Raw genomic sequence first — 18,190 nt, forward strand, 5'->3', positions numbered from 1 at the left:
CTGGAATCTGGGCTGAACATGTGACTTGCTTTCACCAAACATCTCTCAACCAGGGAAGATTTTGCCTTCCAGGGGATATTTGACAGTGTGTGGAGACAATTTTGTTTGTCACAAGTTAGAGGAAGAAGGTAGAGGCATCTAGTGGGTAGCAGTCAGGGAGGTGTTAAAGACCTACCGATGCACAGTACAGTCCCCCACAACAAAGAATTATTCCACTCAAAATGTCAATAGTGCCGAGGCTGAAAAACTTAAGCCTTAAGACCTTATGCTTTAAGGACATAGAAGCTTCCACTTTTGTACTCTTGAAAGCAGGATAGCCAGACTTCTTATATGGGTAGCTCAGAGATCTGTTAGAGGCCCCATGGAGAGGGAACAGTCCTAAGGCTATATGGAGGAGAACTGAGAACTCAGCTGACAGCAAGAACCAAGGTCCCAGACATATGATCCCAGACAAGGCTTCTAGCCAGCCTCTGACCATGTGAGCCATCTTTGCTGAGGTGCCAGACATGTGAGCCGAGATGATATCATGGGCTCTTCAACACCAGCAGACATCAGGGAACACAGACAAGCTGCCCCCTCTGAGCACTGCTCAAATTACAGAATAACGAGCAAATAAATAAAATGTTGATTTAAGTCACTAAGTTTTGGTATAGTTTCATTACACAATGATAGATGAAGCAATAGCCAGCATACTGGTAATAAGCATTGTTCTAAGTAAATTCATTCTAACTACATTCTAAGTTCTAAGTATAGTCTAACTACAATCTGAAGAAATGAGACTTATGATCAATGTCACTTTATTTTTATTTTTATTTAATTTATTGATTTGAGAGAGAGAGAGAGAGAGACATCAATTTGTTGTTCCACTTATCTATGCCTTCATTGCTTGATTCTTGTATGTGCCCTGATGGGGGACTGAGCCTACAATCTTGGTGTATCAGGATAATGCTCTACCCAACTGAGCTACCTAGCCAGGGTTCAATGCCACTTTAGCTATGAGGAAACCTAAACACAAAGGCACAAAGAGGTTAAGTACCCACTCAAGATTAACACAACTAGGAAACAAGAGAGTTGGGTTTTGAACCCAGGCAGCCTGACTGAAGAAGCTACATCTTAACCATCATGCATATAGCCTCTCTAGGCATTCAGTCATTCAATTCAACAAATATTTATGGAGAACCTACCATAAGCCAGACACTGTACTATGCACATGGGATACAGAGACCAAAACAGACAAAAACTCTGCTCTTGGAACTTACAGTGGAGTCTGAGAAGCCATAGAAGTGTGCTATTAGGTAGCAAGACATTGATTGGTTTTTTGGCTGTCAGCCATCTATTCTAAGTACCCCCATTTTCACTGAGGAATTACCCTTTCTTTTGGATACAGTCTGTTAAAACTGTTGCTCAAAGTGGGAAGCCCTCTCCTCGCCAGCCAGGCCATATGTTCCTGTCCTGGGATTTGAATCTTCAGAAAAGTAGCAAAAAGATTGAAAACAGTTGGAACTTATTCATACCAGGGCTGGCTCCCAGACAAAACTACTGAGAAGCTCCTGCTGCCCAGACCTCCAAATCTGCAATGCTTTCTACCCACTTACGAGCCTTGTTCTGTAGGCTTCTTATTGTTCTGTGAGCCATCTGATATCTTCCTAATAAATTTCCATGTTGCTAGGCAGAGACTGGTTCTAATGTTTGTGATTAAAGGACTCTAACCACAAGTCTGGAGTTCAGGAGAAGGTCTCTAGGCCTAGGGGGAGAGACTGGTAGGAATAAAATAAACAGAAATGGTGTTCCTCAATAATCTTCACTAACTTTATTTCTGGTGTTTTGTTTGGGCAACTGACAGTTCCTCAATCTCATGTAAAGTGTTAAGCAAAAACCGTTTTCAAGCCATCTTCTTCAAACCAAACTGCTGTATTAAGACCTTTCTGCATAGAAATTCTGAAGCCATCAATGATAAAATTTGAAAGCAGAGACTGAGACACAGGACATTGGTTAACAGAATTGTGACAAAGACAGAGGACTATACAGAAGCCCAATTGTTAGGACTGAGCCTGAGCTCAGACTGAGACTGGGAGCACGTGTCCCCAAAACGGGAGATTTCAAGCCCGACTCCCTGAGTCAAATCCTGGGGTAGAGAGCAGGTATATTCATTTTTCTTTAAATGATTTTATCAGGAATTCTGAGGCTCACTAAACTTTGGTAACCATACTGTTCAGTGCTGGGCTAGAGCCCCTTACAATAGTGTTTGTCAAACTTTAACATGCAAACGTGTGTCCTTGCTAAAAAGCAGATTCTGATTCAGGAGGTTTGGGGAAAAGCCTGAGATTCTGCTTTTCTAACAGGTGGGAAGATTCTGCCCTTGCTGCTCAGATCACATTTTGTGTAGCAAAGCTCTAACACACTCTAGCCTCCACACTAGATGGATCATAGAATGGGAGTGGGGGTGAGCTTGACGCCGGGAGGCAGACAGCCAGAAGCAAAAGGGAAGCTGAGAAGTAGACAGAACCTGACAGCTCATTCCTTGGTGAGCTGACAGAATAAAATCGCAGAGTTTGCAAAACTGACAACTAGATTCTTAACCAGGGCGGTGCTACCTTTTTCTGGCTTAACCTCAGCAGCCTCTAAAACAGCTCTGAGACTCAATCCATTAATTAAATCCTTAAATAGTTACTTTGCCTGACCCTTTCCCACTGATTCCTTGTTCAGTCTTACCAGATGAAACAAAAACAAAGGTGTGATTCCAAAGTTTAGTCTGATGTAATTGGGTGCTTTATTCTTAATTAGAGTGCAAAGAACTCTTTTTGTAGACCATTTAGTCCGTGTAGATAATAGTTTTGTGTGTACTGCTCTAATAAAAGCTACTTTTCTTTATGAGTTGTGTAAAAGCCAACAAAGAGTTTCCAAATGATTGGTTAAATGAAATTATTCTGAAGCTTTTGTGTATATTTAATTACTAAACATGGCCTTTCCCTTTCTATTCATTGATACTTTTAATAGTAATCATGGTCCAAGTATGATGCTAAGCACTGACATTTGTTATAAAGGTTATGTGGTCCCAAGGGTCTGGCCAAGAAATTCAGAAATTCAGTCTCTGTATATTGTTTGATTCAATTCACAAGATCCCCTCCACTGATGGATTTATTTATTATATGGAAGACCATGTTCAAACCCCTGCTTTATATCTTCTGGAGGAAACTCTGAAATGAAGGTAGAGTTCCAAATGGTAGGGAATAAACAACAGGTGGTCTGGGCTTCATTCAAAATGTGAGTCACAGGGAAAATGAGAGTGGTTGTTTTTTTTTAAAGGGTCATTTTCACTTCAGATTTCCATGCATGCTATTCAACAGAAAGTGGGTATTTAACAGCCACCAAAATGGCTATACAATAAGACAAACGCTCAATTGAACTGTTATCTTTACAGGTATGAGCAACATTTGCAGGACTGAGCAGAAGGAGTTGGGAAAGATACCTCCCTCTTTCAAAGCCTTAATCCCCTACATAGAGCAGTTCATCAAACCAAAAGTTGGGAATCCTCTGGTTTATAATAGAATTATTTCTCAAGTAGCAATTTCCAAGGCATATGCATGATCTTAATCAATTAAAAGTATATGTGAAACTCTCACATGTAAATTCTTTGTGACAGGACTATGCCATTCATGGAAACTCCTAGAAATAATTAGGAAGAAAATATTAGACAGTCAGGAGGAAGCAGTCCAGAGTGAGGGCAAGCAAGGGAAAGTAGATCAGTGGTGGAAAGGGCTGACATGAAGGATGTGGTAAGAAGGGTGAAGCAGAACGAGAGGTAGAGAATTGGATCACCCCCAGCTTAAAAGACTTGAGAAGAAAGTCAAGTCATCAAAAGAAATGTGACCTCCGTGGAGAGGCCTTATCAGACCAGTGTACCTAACATAAACACCCTGATCCCAACACGTCATTCTCCATCCACTTGCTGTATTTTTCACACCGCTGTATTTTTCTTTATAGTACTTATTACTACATGACATTATTGCATGTGTTTAAATGTATACATATTTGGTTATCTTTGGTTTTCAATCACATGATGCCAGGAACCCGGTCTTGTGCACAGCCGTATCCCCAAATTTAGAGCAGTGCCTGGCAATAGTAAGTGCTTAACAAAATATGCATTGAATGAATTAATGAATGAAACCAATAAAAAGATTTGAGGAAAAGAAAAGTCAGGATACTAGGACAAGGATGTAGAGTAGAGATGCAATAAATACATGGGAAAAAGCAAATCAAAGTAGAATATTTTATCACCCATCTTAAAATTTAAGGTAAAAATATATTTGAGTTCTAAACTCACCCCAAATCTATTCTAAACAGCTTAGAAAATGGTAAAATATATGTGAGCTTTGGAAGAAAAGCATCAAAGAATTTCAAGGAGAAAAACTGGATCCTTGATTCTGAGTAGAAGGGCCCACAGACACCCTCAAAATCCTTCCACCCTCGGCTGTGAAAAAAGACCTTGGTCAAGTTGCATTGCCCTGAGGGGCTTAGTGGACCCTATATGGAAAGTCATGCTACAGGGAGCAGTAGTGACTATACAGAAAAGAGAATTTGATTAACCAGCCCTTCTACCACCCCCTGGTCCCCACAGACAGTATCTCATTGTTGGGATTATGTTTATTTGAAGAAAGACAAAGCCTCAGCTGTGAGTCTGTGGTTGTGCACGCCCAACACTTACTTTACCAAGTGTCTTGGTGCCTGCCGGCAGGAGTGATGCTAAAGGGACTGATTTAGGCAAAGGACAAAGGAGCAACTCGTGACTCCACCAAGAAGAGAATTCATTCCCGGACAATTTCTGCACAAAAGACCCACATTAATTAGTCCTTGCCTTGTGCGTGCTGATTGCCTGTTATCCACCATCCTCAGACCAACGGTATATACACAGAATGCTTCTTTCCTGAACACAAAATTCAAATACAGTTTGATCTGATAATCGTAGTTATCTCTGAAGAGTGAAGAGGAAAAGTGAGGGGCATTTATCTATTATTTTATGAAGTCATTTAAAAAGTGGTGAAATCTGTTTTGTTTGCTTGCTTCTTTGTTCTACTTGATATTTCTGAAACTGTAATTTTATTAAATAAAAAAGTGATGGATTATGGGTATTTTTACCATCTTTTTTTCCCCATTTGACATTTCTAAAAGAAATAAAGTTGTAGGAGATAATTATGTTTTAAAAAAGTTGGCAGCCATTAGATTAAAAGTGATTTGAAACTATAACTACCACCCAGGTATATTTTACAGTGCTATGTAAATTTTAACAGAGACATCATAATAACTAGTAAGCCTTAGTTGTCACAAACTATATCCCATAATCTGTTCCTTTTTTTTTTAAGATTTTATACATTTATTTTTAGAGAGAAGGGAAGGGAAGGAGAAAGAGAGGGAGAGAAACATCAGTGTGTGGTTGTCTCTCACACACCCCCAACTGGGGACCAGGCCTACAACCCAGGCATGTGTTCTGATTGGGGATGGAACTGGTGACCCTTTGGTTCACAGGCTGGTGCTCAATCCACTGAGCCACACCAGCCAGGGTCAGTACTCTGTTCTGAGTTCTTTGTTCTATGTTTATTTATTTAATCCTTACAGCTGCCAGGTGAGGGAAGTATTGAGGATGAGTGGAAGATAGAGACAATTAACAGTCTTACGGTTGTATCATCTGTAGCTCTGCAGTAAGTATTAGTGAGATGTGATGTATGCTGTCCCTCATTCTTTAACTTTTTAATTGAAACTTAACATATGCATAATATGTACCAGTATTAAGTGTATAGTTTTATGAATTTTTATGTATATATCCACTAGAATATCATCACCAGGTTAAAATATAAAATATTTACAGCAACCCAAAAAAAGAGTTCCTGTGAACCCTCTCCTTTTCAATATCTCTCCAAAAGGTAACCATTATTCTGACTTGTATCCTTATAGATTAGTTTTACCTGATTCTGAGCTTCATGGAATCATTGAGTATGTACTCATTTCTGCCTTTTTATGCTCAGCATTATATCTGTTTAAGTCATTCATATTGTTGTGTCTATTAGTAATTCATTTTAATTGCTCTAGAATATTATGTAATTATTGCACAATTATTTATCTATTCTCCTGTTGATGAACTTTTGGGTTGTTTCCAAGTTTTGGTCATTATGAATAAAGCTGCTATGAATTTTTTTGTCACGTCTTCCAAAGAACAAATGCCTTATTTCTCTTAGGTGTATACTTAAGAGTGGGATTGCTAGGTAATAGAGTAGATGTATATTTAGAATTCACAGATATTGACAAACAGTTTACTAAAATGGTTTTGCCAATTTATATTCCCACTAGCAATGTATGGGAGTTTCATTTGCTCCACATCCTTGCCAACTCTTTGTCATTCTAGTAGGTGTATAGTGGAATCTCACTGTGGTTTTAATTTGCATTTCCCTGACAACTAAAAATGTTAAGTGCCTTTTAATATCCTTCTTAGCTATTTAGATATCCTCTTTTGTGAAGCGGCTGTTTAAATCTTTGGCTTATATTTTTTAATTAGGTGTTTTGTCTCTTCCTTATTGAATTATAGAAGATCTTAACCCAACTTGTTTGGGCTCATTTGTCAAATACATGTAATTGGGAATAAATTCTCAGTCTGGCTTCTCTTCACTCTCTCAGTGGTATCTTTTAACATCAAATTCTTCTCAGGAATTAGGTGATAAATATATTTTATATAACACATATAAAAGAGAGAGCTTATCTAATTAAGTTACCAACACATACAATGTAATAAAATTTATATCAATAACTTCAAATACAATCTATTTCAAATAACCAGTTTATTCATTCAAACATACATTTCAGTATTTATCCCAAGATAATTATGTGCAAGACACTGTGACTGGCTGCAAACATGGCTGAGGCTCTTGCCCTCAAAAAACTCCATGAGGTTGGCAGGTGATAAATTGCAAAAATGTAATGAGAGGAATAATAATACATATGTGTACATTTCCTGAGACCAGGCTAGAGTGAGTATACTCTGAGGGAGCCCAGAGGGAGAGTATTTAAGGAGTTTCACCAAGAGACATTTGCCCAGACCTTTGAATGAAGAGGACAAAGGAGTTCACCAAGCAAACTTTGTTGGAAGCGTCATGGAAGACATGGAGGGGTCTTTGCAAACACTTTGTTTTCACTAAAGCAGTGATTTCTGATAGGTGGTTTTCACACCATCTGCACAAGGTTGATCTAGAGTACTTGTAAAAATTGCAGATTACTGCCTTTCACCCCAGAACTTCTTAATTCAAATCTTTGGAGGTAGGACTGGATAACTTGCATTTTAAACATGACCCTTGAATGATTGTGTGTGAGTCTGTGTGTGAGTGTGTGTGTTTTACACCCTTATGTTTGAGAACCACTGAACTAGAATGCAGGGGAATAAATATGACAAAGGAAATGGTGCCAAGAATCAGATTGTAAAAAGCCTTTCCGTGAATTTCAGGCTGAAGAGTTTGGAGTAAGTCCAAGTGGACAATGTAGGGATGTTAAAGGAGTTTTTAAAAGGAAGAAATTTTAAACTCAAGAATAGTGATCTTGATAAGTGTAGTTCTTTCTGCTTCCCAAGTCTTGAAAACATCAAGGAGATCTGTGCGATTTATTTGATAATATTTGAACCATGCTGTGACTAAAAGTCAAAGGAGGAAGTAACATTTGTATTTTCTTGTTTTAGATCAGGGATCAGCAAACTAATTCTATAAGAGTCCAGAAAGTAAACATTTTTTAGTCCTTGTGGGGCACTCAGTCTCTGTTACAACAATTCATCTCTGCCTTCTTTGCATGAAAGCAGCCAAGCGGACATAGGAAATATATAAATGAATGGATGTGGCTGAGTTCCAACAAAATATTATTTAGAAAATCAGGCAGGCCAGATTTGCCCAGGGGAAGTAGTATTTAGTTTTCCCTCCTTGGTTCTAGATAATTTTACTTAGTATAGTTAAAGGCTTATAACTCAAGGTCTACCTTCAAGACGTTTGGCTCATGGTAGCTATCTTCTCTACCAGAATCATGTTTAATGATAGTAGTTTTAAATAAATATAAACCTAAAACAAATTATAAAGAAGAAAACTAGTGAAATCTAGCCTATGATGTATCCTAAAAGAGAAACCCTATGGTGAACAACAATGCAATATACAGATAATATACAATTGTACACTTGAAACTTTTATAATCTTGTTAACCAACATCACCCTGATAAATTTAATAAAAAGAAAAATAAAATACTCTAGATGTTGAAAATGTCATGAGAAATGAGGGGGGAAAGCAGACACTCTTTTAGTCTAGATTAAAAGAAATATAAGAGATTTTACAACCAAATAAAACATATGACACTTGATTGGATTCTGAATCAAAAAAGGAAAAAAAGAAACCAAACCAAAAACCCTGCTATAAAGCAAATATATGGACCCTGACTGGTGTGGCTCAGTTGGGCATTGTCCCCCAAAGCAGAATGTTACCAGTTTGACTCCTGGTCAAGACACATGCCTGGGTTGTGGGTGTGTTCCAGAGACAACTGATTGATATGTCTCCCTCACATTGATGTTTCTCTCTCTCTCTCTCTGTTTCTCTCTCTCTGTCGCTCTCTCTCTCTCTATTCCATCTCTGTTTTCTAAAAATAAATAAAATAAAATCTAAAAGTGAAAACATGTATAGGACAACTGCTATTAAATCAATGTTACATTTCTTAGATGTGATAATGTTGTTGTAGGAATATAGAGAATGTCTTTATTCTTAGAGATACATGCTTATATTCAGGGATAAGAGTTGTGAAAATATTTGACCAAAAACAGAGAGAATGTGCCAAAATCTTAATTGTTAAATCAAGATAAAGGGAGCCCAAGTTTTATTGTACTATTATCTTTTCTGTGACTTTGAATTTTTAAAAAATTGGGGAAAATAAATATTGTAGAGCTCAATATGCAGTATTTTTTCAGTTTAAAGTGCAGTAGAGGATGCTCTACTTCAAAATAGTTAATTGAATATTATATTTCTATCATAAAGTAATGGAAAGCCTCATAGAAGTCCTTGTTTTAGGCCTGGAGTTGCCACTGATAACCTTTGGCTCCAGTTTGCCACATTCTCACTCCAACTCCACATGCCTTTTTTCCCCTCTCTCTTTTTACCCACAAATTTCTGGCAGGAGGGGCATGGAAAAATTCACATTCCACAAGCGTACATGACATGTCATAAAATTGTGGATTGTGTCCGTGTTCAGAGCTCTGCCCCACATTCTTTGTGGTGAGGGTGTCCCATATTGTGGCATTGGCTTTGTCACTGTTGACATTTTGAGTCCCTTCTGTGTGGATTATGGGAAGTTGATCAGAATGAGGTGACAAAGGCAGAACTGCCAGAGGCTACAGAATCATCTGTTTACACAGTTCTCCTCTTCTTCCGGTTTTGAGTCCTCAGCTCTTTTATCTCCCTCCTCTTTCTGGCACAGCCCAGGCTCCTATGGGGGTCATTTCCGGAGTGGAACACTTGCTCTGTAACCGGTTTCCTTCCCCTTCCCCTTGGCAGTTATGCTGAAAACTGCTCCAAGGGGGCCAGGGTGGTTGGCAGTTGCAAATAACTAAATTCAAAACTTATGAAAAACAGCACTAATTTATGCTGCTATATCCTGAAAATTCATCCTGAAAAACTATACAAATATAATATAAAGAAAAAGACAAGAAGAATGCTGTTTAAAAAGAATATAGCTAATAATAACCACAAAAGCCTCACACCTATGAAAAATCGTGAGCTTTGCTTTAGGTAGACCTGGGCTCGAATCCCTGCTATGCCACTCAACTGGCTGAATGATCTTGGAAAAATTACTTAACTTCTTTGAAACCCAATTTCCTCATCTCTAAAATGGAACAAAGAATATCTACTTCTTGTTAAGATGAAATGTCACACACTAATCTTTTCTTCTTAGCTGAGACACTTCTATACATATGAACATTGATTGCATGTAATTGCGAGTTCAGCTTAATGTGAGCCTTTATATTCCACAGGAATGACTCTCAGTACCCCACCAAAATCCAGATCGGGGGACAGTGAGGGGAAAACCCTTCTTTGAAGTCTTTTACCATTCAAATGTATCCACATATTATCAGTGCTTCTCAAACTTTAATGTGAAGAGGAATCAGGTGGGGCTCTTGCTGAAATGTAAAACTTTACTCCTTAAATCTGGAGTAGGGCAGAGTTTTGAACTTTTATCAAGCTTCCAGGTGATAATAATGCTCCTCTTCCACCCACTACACTTATTAGAAGGCTCCAGGATTTATATAGTAGCTCTTCCAGATTGGGAGCACATAGGATTTCCAGGCTCTTTTTAATCCATCATCATTCTGTGGGGTCAGAAAAAATAACTTTCTTTTCCTCTTTCTAAACTCTTCTGGGTGGAATAATAAACAGATTAACATGAGACAGATTAACAGGAGAAAATAACCAAATTTATTATGGATATACAGATGGAGTTTCCATAAGAATCTGAGGGACCTGAGGAGGCATTGAGCCACTGAGGTTTATATGTCATTTTGGACTAAGGAGAGGCAGAAAGGAGTCTGAGATTTCAAAGGGAAAGTAGGCAATTCACTGGTAGATGAGAAAGATCAAATGCGGTAAACAAATTCTTGCTGAGTCCCCAGAAACAATGGGACACAGGGGAGAGTCCAACAAACAGGCTTGCTCGGGTCCTCCTGTGTGCCACACATAATTCCCATGTCCTAAACGAATGTGCTCAGCTTCCCTTCCTGAAGCAGGCTTTTCTATCTAAATTCTTTAGATGGGTAAAGGGGAAGGGTAACAAGGTTTTTTGAGTCTGTGTTTCTTTAAAAATGACCAGCTTAAAATAGTTAATATCCCAAAGGCATATAAGGGGAACACAAAAACTGGAATTATCTTCTGGAGGACGAGCCCCTGTAGTACAGGCTCCTCCCACTAGGTGAGTGTTCTAGGAACCCACCTGTGTCAGGGTACCAGCTGGCGTTGTTGTGAGAGGCTGTGTTCGGCTTCAGTGAATTTGTTTTGAAGAATCTTTCAATGCGTTTGCCCATTTCATGATGGCTGATTCATGAGTTCACCTACCCACACCACACTGAATGTTCAGCAGTTTTTGACCAAAAATGGCATGACCCCATGCCCTACCTTTCACGTTCACCTGATCTGACCCCGAGCAACTTTGTTTTGTTTTCTCGGATGTAAAAATATCTTCAAAGGGAAATGTTTTGCTGATGTAGTAGAGGTGAAACAAAAAACTGCAGAAGCACTAAGAACCATCAAAATTGATGAGTTCAAAAACTTTTGAGCTATGGAAAAACCACCTTAATAAGTGTATCGCATCAAATGGAAAGTACTTGGAAGGTGACTGAAATTTAAACATGAAAGAACGAATACACAATATTTTATAAATAAATTCTGGGTTTGGGGAGTCCCTCTTGTGTTTTGGGGTGGCAAACTCTGGGCTCCCACAATTCTCATTCTCATTCTGGAGCAACAACTGACTTAACATGCCCATTTTTAGTTTTCTTTTTATTAAGTGTGATGTTCTACCTTGTTTTAATAAAGTGAAACTCCTTTCCACAATGAACCAATAACATTGTTAGTTGCCACTGGAACCCTCACTAAAGAAAAAATAGAACCATGAGCTCTGCAAACATGAAGGAATGAGTTTTGAGGTGGGAAATTGGTAACAAGAGAGGAAGTTTGGCAAACAAGTACCCTTGTACGCAACATTGACTTCCAGCCCCCAAGGGTGGGCAGGAGACCTACAATCTCTTGTAACTGTGAGTAAAGATTTAGAGAGGTGAACCCCTGAATGTGTGCATGTGGGCTTTGAACCTCAGCCTTTTTCTTCACTTCCCTCTGCAGCCTGCAAGTCAGTTCTTGCACAGCTCTCCCTCCCTTGGAGAGTGCAAACGCTGGTCCTCTGAGTGTGGCTGGAGGCCCTGGACTTGCCCAGCAGGTTTTGGCTCATTCAAAAGCCTTCCCTTTGTGAGTCCTGATAGCTAGCAAGGCCCAGAGATTTGGGAATGACTTGATTTAGCATATATTCCATGTTGGTGAGATGTTAACATGAAAGGGTTGGCTAAATTTCTCATCTACCAAGCACCAAAATAGTTTTGAGGTTTTTAAAAATATATCAACCAAAGCAACAAACCCATACTGAGAGTCTATTAAAAGCCAAGAATTAGGTTAAGGACTATGGAAAATCCAATTCAATGAGCCACCCCACCCTCCTTAAGGAGTTTTAGTATTATTTAAGAAGATAGACAAACAAATTTTAAAAGCTACAATTCACAAATAAATGCTGTATCAGTGAAACTGTTGGTGTTTACCTCGATATTTAGAAGGGGAACAAAGGGGGCCAGACACTGAGCTTAATAAACTGGGAAGAATGAGGCTGTTTCCTTCACTAGGAAGCTCCTGTTCCATGTCCCCGGGGATTACAACAGTGCTCCACCAAGGGATTAACACTCTCCCCTTTCCCCATCCTGTACAGGTTTAATGGGGGGTGCAAGGAAGGTGCTGAACCATAGAGGCCTGTCAGTCTAGCTAGGGGTTATAAACCTCTCCAAAGCCCATGAAAATTTGGTAAACTGCTTGGTTTTTTGGAGAAAACACTTGCTCCATCCTAAACTCAAACTACTGGATACTTTGTCCCAGGGGAACAAAGAAGCTCACTCTCTCTTGCTTGTGACCTGCATTCATATGGTGCCCACGCCTGTTCTTCATGGCCACATGGTCCTAGCAGTTACATGGCCCATGGCCTCCAAGAGGGAGCCTGCACTTCGAAACACAGCAATGGACTGCAAACTGGAAACATACACTAAGCTAGCTGGATGCTCGACTCGACTGTACTTTAATATGGGCAGAAGCTCTGGCCAGTGGCCTTCGTCCTGACCCTCCTGAAGACAAGATTGGACCTTTTCCATGATGAGGTGGACAGAGATGGGACCATTGGGAAGTCAGGAGGGGAACCTCCTTAATTTTACATCATCAATAAAACTCCTGCGCAGGTCTCAGGAAATTCTTTTCCTTTAGACACCACAAGAACTCCACTACCACTGATAACAAAACTAGTAAGAAGGAGCAACTCATCAGAGCTTGGAATCATGAAGTCCATTCCAGTATAGTTTGTATCTTCCCAGTGAATGCCACAGGGCCTGTTGTGTAAATTCATAAATATTGTTGCATACACGAACTAAAGGGTAAGAATGAATAAGGGAATGCAGACTGAGACATCAGTTTCTAAAAAAATTAAATACATTTTCCCTGTTCTTTTCTTCTTCCTGAATTGATCATTTGCTAGCCTCACATTCCACATAGCAAGCACACTGTTTTTCACTCTGACTCACAGCTGTTAGGCTCTTACAGTGCACATCTCCCCTCACTCTGCTTCCAATAGGCTTTGCTGGGTGGGGAGAGCTTCTTGTATATTGGTAGCTATATATCTGCCTGGTGTTTCCCTCATCCATTAGCAGATATACTGAGATGAGTTCTGTAACTTTAGAAACAACTGTTGCCAATTTTCTTATTGAAGAAAACAAGATGGGAGGAGGAAGAAAGATTTTCAGAGGAGATGGCATAAAGAAGGTACAATGACAGGAAAGAACTGAACATTCTGGAACAATATGATTATCTAGTATCCTGCGGTTGGCTAGTCATGCCCTAAAGCAGTTATTTTCAACCTTTTTCAACTCATGGAACATGTAAACTAATTACTAAAATTCTGTGGCACACAAAAAAATGTATTCTTTGCTGATCTGACAAAAAAAGTAGGTATAATTTTTATTCATTTACACCGACAGCTATTGCTGTGTTGACTGTTGTCATTTTTCATTTGACAATCTAAGGAAAAAGAGATCAGTGCCCCTGACTAAATAGTCAGGTATTGCATGTTTTAAAAATTCTGGTTGAAAATTACATGCCCTAGAGCAATGTGGGAGGAAGGAGCACAAGGACCTGTGCTCTGTTCCTGTGGGAGGGGCTTGACTGCAGATCATAAGCAGTTGTGTCTTACTTTAATAATATATTCAACTGGACAGAGTAATAAAATGGCTTCTAAAAATGGGGAAATAAAAACTGTTAGAGTCTATATAACTCGATTCCAGAGCTTAAACACTGTTCTGTTCAATTAGCACTTACAGAGTGCCTATTAAGTGCCCACTCACAAAACCTTTTCGTTGTCTTTCATTGTGTGTGTGTGTGTGTGTGTGTGTGTGTGTGTGTGTGTGTGTGTGTGAGAGAGAGAGAGAGAGAGAAGGAGAAGCCTTTGAGGAAAATTTGTGAAAGACTTTGAAATAGGCAAATTTTTAAAAATGCTTTAGAATTCCAGATGTCCTTTTAATGGAATACTAGTGTTGCCTAGTATACCTGTCAGGGTTTACCTTGTTCTGTAGGGTCTGTGCCTTTCATTGTCTTTGCGCTATTTCACAACTCTGTAAATTTTAGAGAATTGATGGTGATGCCAACAATTCCTGTTCATAGAAATACAAATGAATTTTGTCAAGGTGAATGTGCTATTGGTTCTATCAATGGAAGAGGCCAGTTTTGCCTCTATTACCAAATTTATTTCAGTGCTTTTGATGGCCTGTACAGATGTCTGAACTCTGAAGTTTCCTTTGAACTGTTTTTACATCTTACTGGTTTTCTCATTAAGTAATGAATCAAATCAAATATTTGACACACATCTATTTTATATTTGTATAAAAGTTATATTTTATTTATTTTTAAAAATTATCCTTTACCATTAGAAAAATAAGCTAAATGAGGTCATGGAGAAAATACAAGGATCCAGCACAAATAATGCCCCTTTTTTATTATATAAAAATCTTTTATTACAAAATCATAGGCATGTAATTTTGTAACATAACAATATCACACTCAAGCACACCACATGACATTTTAGGTGCAACATTCAAATTGCTGTCTATCTCATGTGAGACATTCATGTAACGTACCAACAACACTCAATGGCCTCACTTCTGCCAGACCCTGTAGATCAAATACAAGTCTGTAATTACAAAAGATGGTGTTTGTTTACAAAATAAGTATTAAAACTTTATCTACTGGAGCTGGAACTATAAATACAGCATGTTACTATCAGTTTTCCTTTAAGAACAGCAGTCCTAAGTCAGAGAAAAATTTGACATCTTCATTTTTTTCCTTCACTGTCAGTGGGTATTCATTGCCATATCAATGGTATGGATGGGGGGGCAGGGGGGAGGGGCAGGGGAAGGTACTCTTCCTCTACCCTCTTAAGTCAGTAACTAGGCTTGCAAATTAAACTGGCAAAAGATAGATTAACAGAAGGAAAGGGTTATTTTGTAAAACTCTAAAGAAGTGATTAGGCCTAGGAACTTATTTATCATTTTAACAAAGAGTGATAAATTGTGGAGAAGTGTCTACACAAAGAATAAAGGGTTTGGGCTTCAAGGGACAGTAAATTGTGGAATGGTAAATGTGTGGGAAAAATTAATGGAAGATAGGAGTTATTTCAGTAGGGTTTGTTTATGTAGGCTCATCTCAGTGCCAACATTTTGTCTCTTGTGATAAGGATTGTTCTCTTGGTGCCGGAGATGGGAGCCGGCAATCCTTCACAAAGAGGAATTTACGTTACCTTTACAAAAAAAATTTATGCCCTGCTTTTAGTTGAAAGCAAAGAGCAAAGAGTTCCTCCTGTGCCTGCTATTTTTTCGTTGCCTTCAGCTCAAAATAATCCTTGTGCCAAATTAGCATATTTGGGGATATTCAATTTTGATCCCCCTCACTGACATAACTTAGACTGCTTACCTGTGCCTGCTCCCTAATATCAATATAATATTTAAATTATTTCTTCTAATAAAATCCCTCAAGATCCCCTTTAAAGCTTTCAGAGCCAAGTCTACATTTCTGCATGGCTGAGCTGCCTCCCTTTACTTTCTCATCTTATCTAGTTCCTAAGGTTTCTTGCCATTAAGGGTCCACAGAAGATAAGCTAGGTTAGATTAGAACTGCTGCTTTAGCCAAAATAATTAAAAGTTATAACTGATCATTCTCCAGAGGACTTGAATAATATACAAACGAACTCCTTCAATTTTGACATGTACAGTATATGCAGTGGTTCTAACCTGTATGTGCTTAACCACTATTCTATTTGGCACCTCTATATACTAACGAGGGATGAGTTCTGATATGTTAACTGGGAAAAAAAGCAAGGTACAGAACAGGGTCTATGATATTCTTCTTTATGTGTAAAAGAGGTAGGAGATAAGAATCTGTATTAGAATTTGCTCGTATCTGATAAAAAAATTTGGAAAGATATTTTAAAATGAATAAAAGATGGGGAGAAAACTGGGCATTTGAGAAACAAAGATACAAGAGAGATTTTAGGTTGTATACCATTTTAAGAGTTCTGCTATTTGAACCTATGACTGTATTATTATTTTTTTAAATTAAACATTTTTCCAAAACCTAAAAAAAAATTGTGAAGTACAATGTAGGCCACTAGAGCTTTTTAAAGTTCCAGTTACAACATGTTACAGAAATAAAATAAACATTAAAATAAAATATGAACTGTAAAATTATTTGAGTGTATCTATATTTGCAGATGCTGTGTGTATTACAGAATGATGAATCAGAACCACAGTCTGAGAAAGCTGTGTGCACCAAACAGGTGAGTCCTAGCACTGAGCACACAGTTACTATTGAGCAAAAGCAGTATTATGTATGACTTTTAATTAGAGAAGGAGGAAGGGTGGGAGGGAGAGAGAAGAGCAAATGCAGCAAAATGTTTAAAACTCTGGTAAAGGGTATATGAGTGTTATCCTTACTATTCTTGCAATTTTTCTATAAGTTTATTTTTTAAGTAAAAGCCTGTTTATGACCAAAAAAAAAAAACCAAAGAGGAAGCAATATATCCTACTTAGAACTTAAATGCCAGGCCCTATGCTGAGTATTTGTGGCAAAAATGAACGTTTTCCAAATATCTATTCTTTGGTTCTTCTGAAAGTAATATAAGCCTGATTTTGGAGGGGAAAAATCCTGCCAACTGTTTTTTAAATAAAGTTTATTAGAGGACTGCCATTCATACACACACACACACACACACACACACACATTTTAATGGCTGTTTTTGTGCTGCAATGACAGTTAAGTAGTTGCCATCAAGACTATCTGGTCCATGAAATAGAAAATATATACTGCTGGATCCTTTACAGAAACAGTTTGCTGACTCCTGCTTTCAACCAGTAGATCTCAAACTTTGTGAGCATTAGACACACACACACACACACACACACACACACACACACCCCTTTTCTGAATCATTTCTATGAAACCCCTTTACCCCCTAAGTGTATATTTCCTAAAGACAAGGACATTTCTTGCATAAACAAAATACAGTAATCAAATTCAAGAAATTTAAAATAAATACAATACTTTTACCCAACCTATGGGTCCACATTTCAAACTGTCTCAATAATGTCCTTTATAGTATTTTTCCTTCCAATACAGACTTGAGTTCAGGACCACATATTGCACTTTTGTGTCTTTTTTTTTTAGTTGTTTTTCATATTTTTTCTCCCATTTTCAATAGGATTTGAAATCTTTTTGTTCAATTTTTAGAAATTCTCTGTATATTAGAGATATTTATCTCTGACACATACTGCAAATATTTTCTTGCATAGTTCTGCACATGAAAAAGTTGTTTATGACATAGTTCTGCACATGAAAAAGTTGTTTTAAATGTAGTGAAACATCAATATTTCTGAAAATGGATTTTAAGTCATAGTTGGAAGCCTTTTTTACACTTATTTTTTCTTTTACTATTTGCATAGTTTCACTTTTTACATTTGACCTCTGATTCACTTGGAGATTTCATTTATGTTAGGTATGAGGAATAACTCTAATTTTATCTTTTTCCAAATGGTTACCCAGTTGTCTCAACAGCATTTATAAAAAGTCCATCTTTGCCCCAAGGATTTGTGATCTCATAATTATCATATATGAGATTTCCATATGCAGTTGGTTCTATTGCTGGACTTTTAATTCCATTTTATTGGTCTGTTTGATTATGCATGTGCTGGTATCATATGGCTTTAATTATAGAAGCCTTGCAGTATGTTTTAATAGTGGGCATGACTAGTTTTTCTTATAGCTCTGACTTTGCCATGTTTTCCTCAATATT

The 18,190-nt window shown here is 38.0% G+C and overlaps 1 long non-coding RNA gene across 1 annotated transcript in view; it reads left to right on the plus strand.

The window, feature by feature from the left end:
• Positions 1-16,678, plus strand: part of LOC129085528 (uncharacterized) — a 73,665-nt gene extending 56,987 nt beyond the window's left edge. Inside the window, exon 3 of the long non-coding RNA XR_008530733.1 lies at positions 16,613-16,678. This is a non-coding gene — a long non-coding RNA (uncharacterized LOC129085528). The remainder of the gene's footprint in view (positions 1-16,612) is intronic.
• Positions 16,679-18,190: the final 1,512 nt, after the last annotated feature.

Source organism: Pteronotus mesoamericanus, unplaced genomic scaffold (genome assembly GCF_021234165.1).
Source record: "Pteronotus mesoamericanus isolate MK-2021 breed Mesoamerican mustached bat unplaced genomic scaffold, CSHL_Meso_final contig_130, whole genome shotgun sequence".
Lineage (NCBI taxonomy): Eukaryota > Metazoa > Chordata > Mammalia > Chiroptera > Mormoopidae > Pteronotus > Pteronotus mesoamericanus.